A 5005-nucleotide genomic window follows, 5' to 3' on the forward strand; every position below is an offset into this window, starting at 1 on the left:
TCTGCTGAAGAGAGGGTGAGAGACTGTGAATATAGCAAACCCTAGCAAATGAACGTTGAGCCTCCAGCGTGTAACATATATGTAGTGCGGCGAGAGTGTGGAGAGTATAAACCCTAAGTTGATGTCCACTCTGTTTGTGGTCTATTTTCTTTCCTAGTTTTTTTTGTTTCTTGTTGCTACATTATGTACTTGTGGGAGCTTAGATGTGATATCCTTAAATAACATCTAGATGTGAATTAGACAAACTAATTTTCTAATGTACCAAGAAAGAAAACTCGATCAAAAACACGCCCCCGCTTCCAGGTCGCGAGAGTCGTTGCACACACACACATAGACATAGACATGCATATCCGTGTTTACATAAGATTCCATTTCCATCTCCATCTCCAATCATATTTGTCCAACTGGCACATTATTTATGTTGTTAATTATATACGCAGCAATATTAACGTACAACATCTCTTGTTTGCGCACGTCCAGACCGCTGCCACGGCTGGTCCTGACCAACCCGAACCCTCTTCATCACCCACGCGTGCTTCCCGCCCGAAACGGTCAGTGCCGCATTAATGCCCGGCTAGAGCGGACGCGACCTCTCATTGGCGCCGGCATTGAAGCGGCGCGCCGGCCGAGAGAGCGTCGCCCGCGCCGCTTCCGGGTGCACGCGGCTGCTCCGTGTTCAAAGGTCGCAATAGCCGGCTACAACATGCATGTAAAAAGTTCTTGGGAGTCCCTGCTACAGCGAGCTGTCCTCCCCCAACTCGTCAATCTCTTCCAGTAGTGCTAGTACTCCATGGCGCGATCCATCGACAAGCGGGCGAGAAAGTTATCGTATACTCGGTTTGCGGTGAGTGGCATGCCGAGCGACCGTGTGGGGTCGAGCCGTGAAGGAGGGTGAGACACGAACAGGACAGACGTGATTTAAACGTTGGTTTTGCTTGATGGCGCGATCCAACGAAACGAAACATTGGTTTCTCCCCGTTTCCATTTTTTCTCCAGAAAAATGTAAACTTTCCACTCCATTTTCATTCCTATTCCAAGGTTGCCCCGTTACAACATTCCATCAAATACAAAGGAAAACTAACACGCATGCTGATGCATCTCAATGATTCACAGATCATAGCCAATATTTACTTCACAACTAACGAAAAAAGTTGTGAGAGCGTGTACGAAAGAAAAACTACTGATGGGGTCAATACGACTTAAACCCTAAACCCTAAACATGATTTAATTTCCTGGCCAGGTAGAACCTGACGAAAGAAAGACGGCTGGCACCCTCGGATCATAGGATGCTTTTGTGCAGTTCCACTAAAATCGACCTGAGCATCCCTGATGGCAAATATATTGAAGAAGTGTGATTAGAATAATAGTACTGGCACTAGTTCATCGGACATAAACTCATCACAAGTAGAAGCCGGTAGAAGTAGAGAAAGATCGACACGCAGATGGAGCTACGGCAGTGGAGCAAGCCGGCTCCTAAAGGAAGATGGACTACCTGGGACGTCGGGCTGTAGCTAGAAGGGCGGTTGGGACGCGGCATCGGCCCATACCGCGGTGACCCCCGATTGGGACGCACTGACTGTGCGTTTTCTCCCTCGCCGATGTTGACCGCGTCTACGCAGAACATTGCTCCCTTCCCCCAGCTGCGGGATCAGACCCGTCGTTCTATGCTTGTGAAGAGAGTAACCTAAGCAAGCAGGCTTGTAGCTTAGGCTCCTGCTAGTGTATATATAGTGGGTTTCTTTTTCTCTCCATATAAACCATTTTATATTGCGTACGTGTCATTCAAGAGTGAAATGATGGTTGCTTCTTCCGACTAACTTACTGTGTGATTTGACTGCTCCTTAGTGGCCCCTACACGTACTCCCCCTACGTGTATGCAACAGTCACACGTACACATGGACGCAAAAACGCGCGCGACGCCCTAATGCATGCATGTCCGAGCACACGACGGAACACACGCGGTCACGCTCAAGTGCTCAACCTACACATGCATGCACACACATACTCAGTCAGGGTGAGCTAGTGACCGTATAAACAACGGAAAATATATATATACTGAGCGCAATGAGCGTATTATGAAGTCCACTGACCATATTTTTACAAATATACAGTGACAGATAGTGTGTTTATCTCGTTTGAAATTAAGCCATATTAACCGGAGAGGAGGTAGTATGGACTAGCATTACTTTGTTGTGTCCCGTCAACTTGTCGAACGAGGAGAAGGTTGCAGGACGGCAAAAGCTTGCGTGCGGTGGCTCGTAGGACAAGGAGAAACTTTTGACTAATGCAAGCTCTCCCTCGCTCAGGCGGTGGACGTGCAACAGTTAATTCGGTGTCAGATTGCCAGAAGCATACACTATACTACTACTAGTGCTATTATTGTCCGACTTCCTGAATAGGCGAACAACCAAGCACAAAGTTTACTAGTACTACTACTATAGTCTATAAAGGTATGTACTATACTAGTACGAACCGGATGGAGGAGCGTCTGCACTCTTATTATAATTTTAAAATGTGATAAAGCAATCTTCAACACATTTGGTTCTCTTCGAGGGTTCTCGCATGTGATAATGGAAGTTGATTGCATGGAGCACTCACCACAATTCTCGCTTAATTCTGGCTCATATCCTGTTACAAATAGTAGCGCTCGGTAATATTTCCTCTTTTTTTTGTTATTCAGCATGTAAATAGGTCAGCAAACCTTGCGGCGCATCTTCGTGTGAACCGTGCTTGCTGCACTTTGAATGTGGCCGAGAGCTGGCTTGATGAAAGACCTCGCTTCCAACTTCTTTTTTGCGAGGTACCTCGCTTCCTAGTGACCAGTGTCTTGGCTGATCGTCCTAAGAATTCTTATATATGAATAAAGCTCTCTCATTTGCCCGCAAAAAGATTAAGCCATATGAGCACTGCTATGCAGACGACTCATGGTGCACGATTCTTGCACGACAGTGCTAATCAACCCATCCATGCCTATGAGCAAACTACGACATGCCAATAGATTCAGCATCGTCCAGCTTTCGTCCGAACAAGTATCCTCTGCATAGTAGTTTTGAAGCCATATTAACCGGAAAGGAGGGAGTATGGACTAGCACTACTTTTTGGTGTGTCCCGTCAACTCAAAGAACGAGGAGAAGCTTGCAGCACAAGGTGAAGCTCGCTTACGCCTTTTGACTAATGCAACCTACCCTCGATGGACATGCATCAGTCCATTCGGTGTCAGATTGTGAGAGGTATACACTATAGTACCCAACATGCGGAGTACCATCATTGTTCGACTTCACGAAGAGGCGAAGAGCCAAGCGCAGTACTACGAGTACTACTACTACTAGAACCCACAAGTACACATTTATTCTGGAGAAGGGCGGAAAACGATAGCCCAACATGTAATGAATGATATCGATCAACCAACCATGCTTGAATATATCTTGGCCTCCGTGCGAGCCCATCTATGTGTTCTCGCTCCTAGGGCTTGTTTGGTTCATGACTAACTTTGCCACAACTAATCTTAGGCAAACTGTGGCTGCCACAGAAAGTGTGGCTAATAAAATGGCCACCACAAGTGTGGCAAGATTTGGCAAAAATTTGAGCCTATGACTTGTGGACCGTATAACTAGAAAATTGTGGCAAGCCACAAGTGTGTCAATAAACCAAACATATGCCTAAGGTGTTGTGGCATGACTAAGGTTAGACGTGGCAACCTTAGGCTGAGAACCAAACAGCCCCCTCATCTCTCTCAAGGACCGGCGGGTTGGCTCTTTGCCGTCAATTGAGATCGCTTTGCTCACACTCCTGTCCCACATGTCAGTGATATGCCAAGAGGATGTGCGTTGACCGACTAGCCATACGCGTACTTGGTTTTGCACCTTCATACTACTCCTCCCTCCATCACAGTTTACAGGGCGCGCTTCATTATGATGCATTTCTCTCAATGCATTTCCACCACCAGAGAGACTTTAAACGCGTTTGGTTTAATGCTCAATTAATTAGGGCGTGGTAATCGCAATCAAGTCTACAACTTTCTCTCCATGTACTGTACTACTACGGAGTGGAGTAAGTGCATGCATGTGTGTACCTGGGGTGGAAGCACTGCATGCACGTGTGTACGCATTATTCCCTCTAGTAATAGACGCCGTGCTATAACTACCAATGTTATTTTTCAGGCCGATCGCTAGTCGCCTTGGTCCCACAGATTTTTTTTCTTTTTTCTGAAGTGCGTTGTATAAACAGTGATGGATGGAGTAGTATGAGCGGATTTAAAGAAGAGCGTATTGATGGTTGCTTCTTCAGAGCAACTTACAGTGGGAAAGGTGGGCTTATGATTTGACTACTCATTACTGACTAATAATGTGGCGCAACGACCGGGCTGAGTCTCCCATGCGGTTGTGCACTACCCGCTCGGTTCTTAAATATACTCCGGAGTATTTGTATTTCTAGAGATTTCAACGAGTGACTACTCAAATATTTGTCTATTTAGAGATTTCAAATGGACTGGCACATACGGATGTATATAGACATATTTTAGAGTGTAGATTCACTCATTTTGCTTCTTATGTAGTCGCTTGTTGAAATCTCTAGAAAGAAAAATTGAATATTTAGGAACGGAGGGAGTACACATACGAAGCAAAATGAGTGAATCTACACGCTAAAATATGCCCGTTTGAAATTTGTAAAAGGATAAATATTTAGGAACGAAGGAGTATAATTTTGTGCATGGCACATGGACCCAGATGATGAAGAGGCTTCTGGCAATGCTATCAAGCTTCCATCATTTGTTTACATAATTGACATACTATACAAATAATTTTCCAACGACATGAAATTGTATAATGGTGTGAGCTTTCAGCTTTTGTTTCACGTGTCTTGCCATCGATGCTCTTTCAGAAACAATAAAAAACTAACTTCCTTGCTAATGCATGTCAATTATTATTAGATCAGAGCTAATAATTACATCACAACTGAAGACAGAGTTGTGAGAAGGTGTTAAATTAAAATTGATCCATACTTT

This window comes from Triticum dicoccoides, chromosome 1A (assembly GCF_002162155.2).
Source record: "Triticum dicoccoides isolate Atlit2015 ecotype Zavitan chromosome 1A, WEW_v2.0, whole genome shotgun sequence".
Classification (NCBI taxonomy): domain Eukaryota; kingdom Viridiplantae; phylum Streptophyta; class Magnoliopsida; order Poales; family Poaceae; genus Triticum; species Triticum dicoccoides.